At 36.8% G+C, this 11,896-nt stretch overlaps 1 long non-coding RNA gene across 1 annotated transcript in view; it reads left to right on the plus strand.

Moving 5' to 3' along the window:
- The window catches only part of LOC103675792, a 60,499-nt gene extending 51,111 nt beyond the window's left edge, over positions 1–9,388 (plus strand). The window contains exon 3 of the long non-coding RNA XR_005832376.1: positions 9,342–9,388. This is a non-coding gene — a long non-coding RNA (uncharacterized LOC103675792). The remainder of the gene's footprint in view (positions 1–9,341) is intronic.
- Positions 9,389–11,896: the final 2,508 nt, after the last annotated feature.

Genomic DNA, 11,896 nt, shown 5'->3' on the forward strand with positions numbered 1-11,896 from the left:
CCCCCCCCCATCACTAGGTCCATCCCAGGACCCTGAGATTGTGACCTGAGCCAAAGTCAGACACTTAACAACTAAGCCACCCAGGTGCCCCAACACTTAAAATTTTTCAAAGCATGGCCTAACTATATTTGTTTTAACAAAATAAGCTAGTCAAAAATGTGAGTAAGAGTGTTCCCTTATTTGGTTTTGAAAGAAAAATGTGTTTTTAAAATGTAAAGGCCAACTTGCTATCTTCTTTTCATTCTTTTTGGTGAAATATGTCCTATTAGCTGAATTTATAAAATTAATTAATTTTTCTTTATTTCAGCAATAGGTTATTTGAGCCAGGATTTTAAACGGGACATATAAATACTTTTCATGGTTTATTTGTCCTTCCGTTCTTTAATGATGCCTAATTTCCAGTTAGGTTATTCTCATATTCTATTGCCTCTCATATTATTAAGCCAAGAAAGTGTTTTTGTTATGAAGACATATTTATTAATTGGCACTGCAAGAATATATGTGCTCCAAGGATCAAAATTCCAAGGAGAATTATGAGAACTGTTGAATTACCCGAAGAGCATTCATAGATTTAGGAGAGAAGAAATACTAGAAAGGAGAATAGGATAGGAGATAAGAAGTAGGACAAAAGAAGGAAAAATATGGGAGGTGAAATTGTGGAGGTCATGTCAGAGTAGGTTATAACTGTTGTACAAAACTACAATGTCATTGTATACTTCCGTATTTCTCTTCCACAGTAAAACAACGCATACCCCCACCCCCAGAATGACCCTTCAGTTTCAAATCCATGTTTAAATATAGTTTGGTATGTATTTCTTTTTCTTTTTCTTTTTTTTAAGTAGGCTTCATGCTCAGTGTGGAACCCAATGTAGGGCTTGAACTTATGACCTTGAGATCAAGACCTGAGCTGAGATCAAGAATGGGACCCTTAACTGACTGAACCACCCAGGTGCCGCTGGCATGTATTTCTGTGGGAAAATTTTGAGTGGTAAAAAGGAGTGAAAGAAAACTTTTGGCTATACTGTAGACTGTCTACTGGGATTTAGGGACACTACTTAGAATCCTGTTTTTACACAATCACTGTTGCTGTTGTTAATCAGGTCTTCTCAACTCAGAGACTAATAGGGTTTTCAATATTTGCATTTTGTATATCCATTGACTTATAGCTATTTATTATATTCAAAATCATCTAACAAATAATGAGACTGAGACCCTGAAAAGTCTAATGTCTGTGTAGCAATAATGACTAGATCCTAGAGTGAGTCTTTTGAACAGTGTCATAGAAACCAAACTCGTAAAAAGGCAAGCTTAAACTTTGCGATCACAAGTCTGTATCAATAAGTATGCTTTGCTTGCAGGTAAGAAAACTGAGGGAAGAAATACGGGAGATATAATGATTTATGAAACTGGAAGTCTTGAGTTAAGGTTGGTTTGATTCACCAACTCAGAAATGGCATCAAGGACCATTTCCCCACTGTTTTCCCATTCTGTCTTTGTGATTCATCATTTTTCTCTTTATCTTAATGTTGAGAACTGAAAAGGATGTTGAGACACTATAAAATGTTATATTATGACTGCCAACTACGCCCAGGATTACATGCTTCCTAATCCAAATCCAAGGAGAGTGGAAGAGAGCAGGCTTCTCATAACTCTCTCAGAAATACATCCATCAATTGTTACTATTATGTTTAAAAAATAGGGATTTTTCTTTTTTTTTCTTTATTTATTTATTTATTTATTTATTCGACAGAGATAGAGACAGCCAGCGAGAGAGGGAACACAAGCAGGAGGAGTGGGAGAGGAAGAAGCAGGCTCATAGCGGAGGAGCCTGATGTGGGGCTCGATCCCATAACGCTGGGATCACGCCCTGAGCTGAAGGCAGGCGCTTAACCGCTGTGCCACCCAGGCGCCCCCCAAAATAGGGATTTTTCTAAGTCCATTATCTTTTCTATTGTCATTTAGTTGGCATTCAAATGTCAAAAAGGTTTCTCTTTCCTCCGTTCCTCCCTTCCTCCCTCTCTTCCTTCTTTTATTTCCTTCTTTTAACATGGAATCATAGAGTCTTATTTCTTCTAATGGATTATAAACTGGTGATGATAGTATATATTTTAATGTTCACACTGTCCCAATTTTGATCGTGTTTTTACCACTTCTTACTTTCTGAAACAATAAGATGTTCTAAGTTCATCTTGAACTTTGCTTACTCTAGCCCTTGAATCAACTATTTATCCCAAGAGTCCTGCTCTCTTGCGTGGAGAATAGTATTTAGAAATCAAGATCTGGGTACCAGAAATGCTCATTGCTACTGGTGTGTCATTGAATCTAGGTCCTCCTAGAGGCTGAGCTAGGAAATACACACACACACACACACACACACACACACACACAGCACTTCTTAAAAGATGAATGCATCCTAACTAAAGGTTATTTAATTGTAGTTGAAGATGAAAGGCAATTTGTTGATCTTATGATTCTGGTTTAGTTAAATGTATGTAAGGAGAGCCATTTAATACCTTTAAGCAAGGATAGGACTTGAATCCCTTGAATGATCCATATTTCAATAACTCAAGAAATAACCTGTTTGTGAGCTAAACAGATCACTAAATGGCTAAAGAGTGGACCTGAGCCTTCAGTGTTAATCAATAAGAACAAAGCCTTACATATATCCATGTATCTATGTATCTATTGTAGTATGTGCTTGTGAAATAGGTAGCTTTGGAGTTATGCCCATTCTACAGATGGAAAATCAGAGAAGAGGGTCTTAGTTATGTTCTTACTAAGACATGCCTTTTGAGTACTAGTTCAGTTTGTGTTCCAGTCTCCACTGCTTTTTGTGCAATACAATTTCTAGGACAACCCTGCCATTTAAAGCTATGAATACTGTTTTTGCAATTTAAATTCAATCAATTAACATATAGTGTATTATTAGTTTCAGAGGTAAAATTCAGTGATTCATCAGTCTTATATAACACCCAGTGTTCATTATATCATGTGCCCTCCTTAATGTCCATCACCCAGTTACCCCACACCCCCATCTCCGTCCCCTCCAGCAACCCTCAGTTTGTTTCCTATGCTTAGGAGTCTCTTACAGTTTTTCTCCCTCTCTGATTTCATCTTGGTTTATTTTTCCCTCCCTTCCCCTATGATCCTTGGTTTTGTTTCTTAAATTCCACATATGAGTGAGATCATATGATAATTGTCTTTCTCTGATTAACTTATTTCATTTAACATAATACCCTCTAGTTCCATCCATGCTATTGCAAATGGCAAGATTTCATTTTTTTTTTTTTTTGATGGCTGGATTGTATTCCATTGTGTGTGTGTGTATATATATATATATATATATATATATACCACGTCTTCTTTTCCCATTCATCTCTAGATGGACATTTGGGCTCTATCCATAGTTTGGCTGTTGTGGACATTGCTGCTATAAATATTGGGGTGTGGGTGCCCCTTTGGATCACTACATTTGTATCTTTGGGGTAAATCCCTAGTAGTGCAATTGCTGGGTCATAGGGTAGCTCTATTTTCAACTTTTGGGGAAACCTCCACATTGTCTTCCAGCTTGCATTCCTACCAAGAGTGTAAGAGGGTTCCCCTTTTTTCCGCATCCTCGCCAACATCTGTCATTTCCTGACTTGTTAATTTTAGCCATTCTGACCGGTGTGAGGTGGTATTTCATTGTGGTTTTGATTTGTATTTACTTGGTGACAAAAACCATAAGATACCTAGGAATAAACCTGAGGCAAAAGAGCTGTACTCAGAAAACTTGGAAAGAAATTGAGGAAGAAACAAAGAAATGGAAAAACATTCCATGCTCATGGATTGGAAGGACAAATATTGTTAAAATGTCTATGCTATCTAGAGCAATCTATACATTCAATGCAATCTCTATCAAAATACCATCAACTTTTTTCACAGAGTTGAAACAAACAATCCTAAAATTTGTATGGAACCAGAAAAGACCCTGAATGGGCAAAGGAAGGTTGAAAAAGAAAATCAAAGCTGGTGGCATCACAAATCTTGACTTCAAGCTATATTATAAAGCTGTGATCATCAAGACAGTACGGTACTGGCATAAAAACAGACACATTGATCAATGGAACAGAATAGAGGACCCAGAAATGGACCCTCAGCTCTATGGTCAACTAACCTTTGACAAAGCAGGAAAGAATATCCAATGGAAAAAAGACAGTCTCTTCAACAAGTGGTGTTGGAAAAATTGGACACCCACATGCAGAAGAATGAAACTGGACAATTTCCTTACACCATACACACAAATAGACTCCAAATGGCTGAAAGACCTGTATGTGAGACAGGAATCCACCAAAATCCTAGAGGAGAACACAGGCAGCCACCTCTGTGACCTTGGCAATGAATACTTTTTACATTCTTTCTTTTGATGTCTGCAATTGTCCTGCCAAAGGAGTCTACCTCATTAGGCTTTCAGAGACTAATTAGTATCCAAAGATGTAAAAACAAATTCAATCCTGAGATTTAGGAAATTTTATGTCTTCCTAATATGTAACTTGACAGTTCCTGTGAAGCCTAGGGTCTTCTGCATGGAGTTTGGAATGCTCCTTTGTTTTCTTTCCAGGGACAGTCCATGATTACTTATTAGTCTAATTCATAAAAGTGTGCTGCAATTTTACCCATATATGGTCCTTGCTATCAAGTCATGAGAAAGGCTCTGTGACGTTGGACTTTGTGACGAGGCCAGGCACGTGTTTCTGTGGAAGTCAGAGAGGTTCTATGTGAGTAGTAATTCATCACAGACACATAGGCTTCCTTTTGTGGGAACTTCAAATATTTTAAATCCACATGTACTCTTCTTTCAGTGAAGGAGCAATTCGGGGTAAAATCGTGGGAGAATTTCTTCACTCCCTGTGGGGTGGGTTTGGACAGCCCACCTGGGGTGAAGATGGCTTCCTGTATAAAAGGGAAAATATTTTCAAAGCTTTGTATTTAGATTTTTAAGGCTTACTCAACTGAAAAATTTTAAGTAAAAACAGGAAGTGAATAAGATGCAAAAGAATGAGAGAAAGAGCTTTCTTTTTAAGGGCACCTGGGTGGCTTAGTCAGTTAAGCTTCCAACTCTTGATTTTGGCTCAGGTCATGATCTCAGGGTTGTGAGATCAAACTCCAAGTTGGGTTCCACACTCAGCAGGGAGTCTGCTTGAGATTCTCTCTCTCCCTCTGCCTCTCCCCCTGCTCTCTCTCTCTCTCAAATAAACAAATAAATCTTTAAAAACAAGTACATAAAAGTAAATCTGTGAAACACTTGAACACTCTTAAAACACTTTAACCTACTTTACTCCCAACACTATATTTCAGTGAGATTATCCCAGGAGTCTTCTTAAGTTCTATATTCAAAAGGAGGAGGAAAAAATACTGGAATTATAGTTGCATTGTGGGTTAACTAAATTCATTTAGGGTGACTCTTTTCTTTGTTTAGTAAGTGTACGTTTTCTCTTTATTTGGTACTATTCACCAGATGCTTTCAGAAGTGGAGGTCTGACATCTTTATATTTTACTCCTTTTTGGTTTTGTTCCACTATAAGTAAGAAGAAGTGATTGGGTTTTATGTGTCAACTAGAGCAATTTGTTATACTTCATTCTCTTCATTGTATACGCAAGGCATCTTCTGCTGTGGCCACTGTGTCAAATATCTTGATGGTTCTATATATGACCTTTCTTAAGTTGAAACCATGGGTAAGTGGTTATCTGAGAGAGTTCTTTCTGATCATCTAAACTTGGGCTGAAAAAGTAAGGTGTACATATAGGGAATTTTTCTACCAAATATTGTTATTGTAAAAAATTTAGTATTCTGTAACAAGGGGCAATAAGAAATTGTTGTGTCTTCTTTATTTTTCCAGGCCAGATTTTCTCCAAGCTCTTATCCTGGTGGACTGCCAAGAAATTCAGTCTCAGTCATCACTCTTTCCCTGCCATCCTGATCGCCCAAAAGTTTTAAGGGTCCTCCACAGACCAAAACATTCTCTTCCTCAGTCTTTAGTCCTGAACGCTCATTTCCTAAGCCACATAGCATCATTGTCACATCTCTGCCAAGATTGGGCCTAAGATTTTTCCCCAAGGTGCCCATAAACATGATTCTTATTATTCTATCTCCATCACTCTTCCATAGGTTATCTTTAAGACTCATCAAAGGGCTAGTCACTTTTTGGGGAGATGGTGTATGGGTACTATGTGGAGTTGAGCTGTTCCCTCAACTCTACAAGAGAAGCTCTCTACCTCCTCCTTCCCCTACCTTAAAGCCCTCACCTCCCTCTTCTCTTTTTCTGGAATAACACATTAATTTCTGCCATGAGTTTAAGTTTTTGAATATAAAACTCAGGAGTGGGGATTATCTTCGGCTGACGAATAGCTTCTGTTTTATATGTGGACACAAAACAGTTTGAGCAAGGCAAGGGAACACATAAGCTTAGAGATATCCTTGGGAGAGAGAGGGGAAAATACCTATGGATAGGAGAATAAAAGCACATATTGATATTCTGATAAATTATTCAGCCTCTTACTATTATTATTATTATTCATTTTTATTAAAGACTTAATATATTAGAGCAGTTTTAGGCTTACAGTAAAATTGAGAGATTTCCCATATATTCCCTGCTCCCATACATGAAAAGCCTCCCCCTTTATCAACATCACTCACCAGAGTGGTCCGTTTATTTATTTATTTATTTATTTATTTATTTATTTATTTATTTATTTATTTAACCTAGTATGAACCTACATTCACACATCATAATCACCCTGAGTCTACAGTTTACCTTAGGGTTCACTCTTCATGTTGTACATTCTATGGATTTCGGTAAATGTATTATGACATATATCCATCATTATAATATCATACAGAATATTTTCCCTGCTATAGAAAATCTTCTGTGCTGTGCCTATTCAGTCCCCCAACCCCTGATAACCACTGATCTTTTTACTGTCTCCATAGTTTTGCCTTTTCTACAATGTCATGTAATTGGAATCATACCATATGTAGCATTCTCAGATTGGCTTCTTTCACTTAGCAATATGCATTTAAGATTCCTCCATGTCTTTTTGTGGTTGGATAGCTCTTTTCTTTTTAGTACTGAATAATATTCCACTGTGAATGTACCACAGTTTCCATTTATCTACTGAAAAACATTTTGGTTGCTTCCAACTTTTGGTAATTATGAATAAGAGTGCAATAAATATCCAGGTGTAGGTTTTTGTATGGGCGTAAGTTTTCAGCTCCTTTGAATAAATACCAAGGAGCACAATTGCTAGATCTTATGGTAAGAGCATATTTAGTTTTGTAAGAAACTGCCAAACTGTCTTCCAAAGTGGTCTTCTACCATTTTGCTTTCCCACTAGCAATGAATGCAAGTTCCTGTTGCTCTGCATCCTTGCCAGCATGTGGTGTTGTCAGTGTTCCAGATTTTGGCCATTCTAATGGTGTGTAGTAGTATCTCGTTGTTTTAATTTGTATTTTCCTGATGACATATAATGTGGAGCATCTCTTTGTATGCTTATTTGCCAATTTTATATCTTCTTTGGTGAGGTATCTGTTAAGGTCTTTGGCCGTTTTTTAAAATATTTATTTATTTATTTGAGAGAGAATGAGAGAGAATGGTGGCAGGGGCACAGAGAGCGAGAGAATTTCAAGCGGACTCCGTACTGAGCACAGGACTTGATCTCATGACCCCGAGATCACAACCTGAGCTGAAACCAAGTGTTGGACACTTAACCGACTGAACCACCTGGGAACCCCTCTTTGGCCATTTTTTAATCAAGTTGTTTTCTTATTCTCATATTATTTTTCTTCTTCTTAAAAGAATAAAAAACAAAAAGCATATTGATGGTTAGTGTCCTAATTGTTAGCATTTGTCTTCTCAAAATATATTTGGAATCAAAAATAACTTTGTTTTAGTCAACATCTCCTAACCAAAAGAAAGTTCTTATTTATGTAACTTCTTTTCCAAAGAAGGTTAGAGAAGTTAAAACAATGAATCAGGGGCACTTGGGTAGTGCAGTCGTTAAGCGTCTGCCTTCAGCTCAGGGCGTGATCCCAGAGTCCTGGATCGAGCCCCACATCAGGCTCCTCCGCTGGGAGCCTGCTTCTTCCTCTCCCACTCCCCCTGCTTGTGTTCCCTCTCTCGCTGGCTCTCTCTCTGTCTGTCAAATAAATAAATAAAATCTTTAAAAAAAAAACACGAAACAATGAATCAGTCCAAGGAAGAAATAAGGGGATGAGAGAAAACCTCCTTTTTGTGATGTGTAGCCTAGTGGAAGCAGGACTAGACCAGTAGGCCTGCCATGCTTGAGAGGGGCCTGGTGGTACTGGGGATGGGAACTTGTTCACACCAAAAAAAGTTCAGCTCTGTCACAGGCCTGGACTACTATGGTTGGCCCTCTTTCCATACTATTTGGATAATTCCTCTGGCTTTCCATCAATATATGTCTGCATATATTGTGTCATCCATAGAAATGTTATCCATGGAAAGTATCATCCATAGAAAACCCAAGAAAATCCACCCTTGAAAGGAATTTGAGGACCTTATGAGACAAGCATTTAAAAAAAATCAGGTTACTTCTAAAATTTCTGTGAAGTCTGTAGGAGATGACTCTTATCTAAATAACCACAGATGGATAAGGTACGCGAGTTAAATCTGTGCTTTGGTTCTAGCTGTTTTTTACATACCCTGCTACTACTTCACTGCCAAGTTAGAGAAATCGCCAAATCTGGATCTTAATAATTTTCTCTTGATTCCTAGTGTCCATTTTTGTAAAAAGGCATGAAAATCTTTGGGTAAAAACTGAGACCCAATCACAACATCGAGATTATTTAAACAGATCTAAAAGATAAATATTACCACATACCTAGAGAGTGAGAACTCCTTATCATGTAATTTCTCATTTTCCCAGGGAATAAGTACCTTGAAGAATGTACATTACTTAAAGAATGCATTCTGGTTACTGATTTTGTGTTCAACACCTGTTGGGCCTTCCTAGTGGGATGTGGTTTCAGGTTTTCTTACTAGGTAAAACAGCTGTTCTCCTTATCTTCGAGCAGACTGTGTTTATATTCCAAGATCAGTGATTTGATGACTTGACCCGCCCAGTACCATTCTGAAGTTGCTAACTAACTGGTTGCTTTACACGGTTATCATATTTTATAGTGTAAAACTAGCACTGAGACTTGAAATCTCTAATTCAGTGGTTTCCTTAGAATGACCTGTGATGCCTTTCAAAATCTTCAGATGCTTAAAACTCATTGAATCAGAATCTCCTGTTAGTAGAACCCAGAAACCCACTGACCTTGTCCCTCACTTCTCTTTCAGAAATGATACCACCCAAATCACCTTGTAAAAGCCACATAGAAAATTGGTAAGTGCAGGAGTACTGTAGTTTTATTTCTCCTTTAATCAGACTGTAAATATATGAGTAGAGAATTGTGAAAAGAGAAATGGCCTCAAAAGAAAGGCAATTTACTTTTAAAGGTTTTTGATTTCATAACCTGTTTCTACTTGAAACAGAAGATCTTGAAGTTTATGAGACTCTATGAAGTCTTTCATAGAATAGAAGCTCTTGTCCTCAGTTGTTCTCTTTTAACCTGCCATCACTCACAGTGGGATAGAATATGGATGGACCCTTTTGTTTGGGATGTTTAGTGGATGTTTTCATAATGTTTAGTATTTATTCATCACCTGCGTTGACATTTCTGGTGTTAAGAGATTTTTTTTTTCTCAACTTTCGTTGAATAAGAATATTTGATAAAATAAAGTACAGAATGAAGTTAAGATGTTGATAGTGTTTATTTTTAGAGAGGAAGCCTTTTTGCACAGGAAAATGATCTTTAACTTTAAAAATTTAAAGTTTTTATAATATGGACAAATTGTCATTGATTTTTTTCCCTTTAAGTGAATAATCAAGTAAGAAAAGAGTTACTTTGATTAATTTTACCTATTTTTAAATTTTATTTAAATTCAATTAATTAACAGAAAATGTATTATTGGTTTCAGAGGTAGAGGTCCATGATTCATCAGTCTCATATAATACTCAGTGCTCACTACATCATGTGCCCTCCTTAATGTCCATCACCCAGTTATCCTATTCCCCCACCATTAAATTCCATACACGGGATTGTTCTGTGTACTTCTGTAACTTCCTTCTACTGCTCAGTGATGTTTTTGTGGTTCTTTACTATTTATACTCTTACATAGCTCATTCATTTCTACTGCTGTGGACATTGTAGAGTGTACATACTCAAGTTTATTTGTTGTATTGATCATATTTGGATTATTTTCAATTTTCTGTTGTTATAAACACTGTTGCTGTGAATATGCTTTTTTAAAAAAGATTTATTTATTTATTTTTGAGAGAGAGAGTGCAAATGAGGGTAGAGGCAGAGGGAAAGAGAGGGAGAGAAGCAGACTCCCTGCTGAGTATGGAGCCTAATGTGGGGCTCAGTCTCACTACCCCGAGGTCACAACCTAAACCAAAATCAAGAATCGAAGGTTAATCCACTGAGCCACCCAGGCGCCCTGCTGTGAATATGCTTTTTATTGATATATAATTTACATACCTTAAAGTTCACTCATTTAAAATGTATATACATTTTAATGTTTTTATTATATATATATATATTTAATAACTATCACCAAAATCTAATTTTAGAACATTTCATCATGCCAAAAAGAAATCTTAGACCAATTAACAGTCACTCCCTACCCCCACCTCACACTTTCTGTCAGTTCCTGGCTACCACTAATCTACTTTTCATCTCTAGAGGCTTGCCTATTCTGGACATTTTTATATAAATGGAATCATATAATATGTGGCCTTTTGTGTCTGGCTTTCTTCATTAACACAGTGTTTTCAAGGTTCATCCTTATTGTATGTGTGAGTCACTACTTCATTGTTTTTGTTTTGTTTTTTTGGGGTTTTTTTTTTCCAAATAGTATTCCATTGTGTGGATAGACCACATTTTGTTTATCCTTTCATCAGTTGATGGACATTTGGATTGTTTCTTCTATTCATGTATTTTTTTTTTTTTGACATCAGTTTTCCTAAGTTTCATATGCAGGAATTGCTGGGTTATATAGTAACTCCATGTATAATATTTTGAGATGCTGCCAACTGTTTTCTGTAGTGGCGGTATCATTTTACATCCCCACTAGCAAGGTATGAGAGTTTCAATTTTTGCACATCCTCACCAACACTTGTTATTGCATATCTTTTTGATAATAGTCACCCTAACTGTGTGAACTGATCCCTCATTGTGGTTTTGACTTGCATTTCCCTAATAACTAATGATGTTGAGTATCTTTGCATGGACTTATTGGCTAGCCATACATCTTCTTTGGAGAAAGAGGGTATATTCAAACTTCTTTCCCCATTTTAAAATTTGACTATTTGTCCTTTTGTTGAATGGAGAGAATTATTTTTGCCTCCAGTTTTATTAAGAAGTAATTGATACACATCACCATATAAGTTTAAGGCACACAGCATGGTAGTTTGACTTACACACACAGCTGACCTTTGAAGGGTTGGGGCACTGCCCCCCACACAGTTGAAAATCCAAGTATAACTTTTGACTCTCCCCAAACTTAACTACTGATAGCCTACTGCTGACCAGAGCCTTAATCTAACATAAACGGTAGATTAATACATATTTTGTATATTACATGTATTATATATTATATTCTTTAAGTACCTAAAGAAAATGTTATTAAGAAAATCATAAAGAAGAGAAAATACATTTCTAGTACTGTACTGTGTTTATTGAAAAAATCTACATATAAGTGGACCAGTGCAGTTCAGACCCATGTTGTTCAAGGGCCAGCTGTAATTCTTTTGTGGAATGGGTGATAATCCACCCAGAGGTGGGACAACA

This window comes from Ursus maritimus, unplaced genomic scaffold (genome assembly GCF_017311325.1).
Source record: "Ursus maritimus isolate PB19 unplaced genomic scaffold, ASM1731132v1 scaffold_5, whole genome shotgun sequence".
Classification (NCBI taxonomy): Eukaryota; Metazoa; Chordata; class Mammalia; order Carnivora; family Ursidae; genus Ursus; species Ursus maritimus.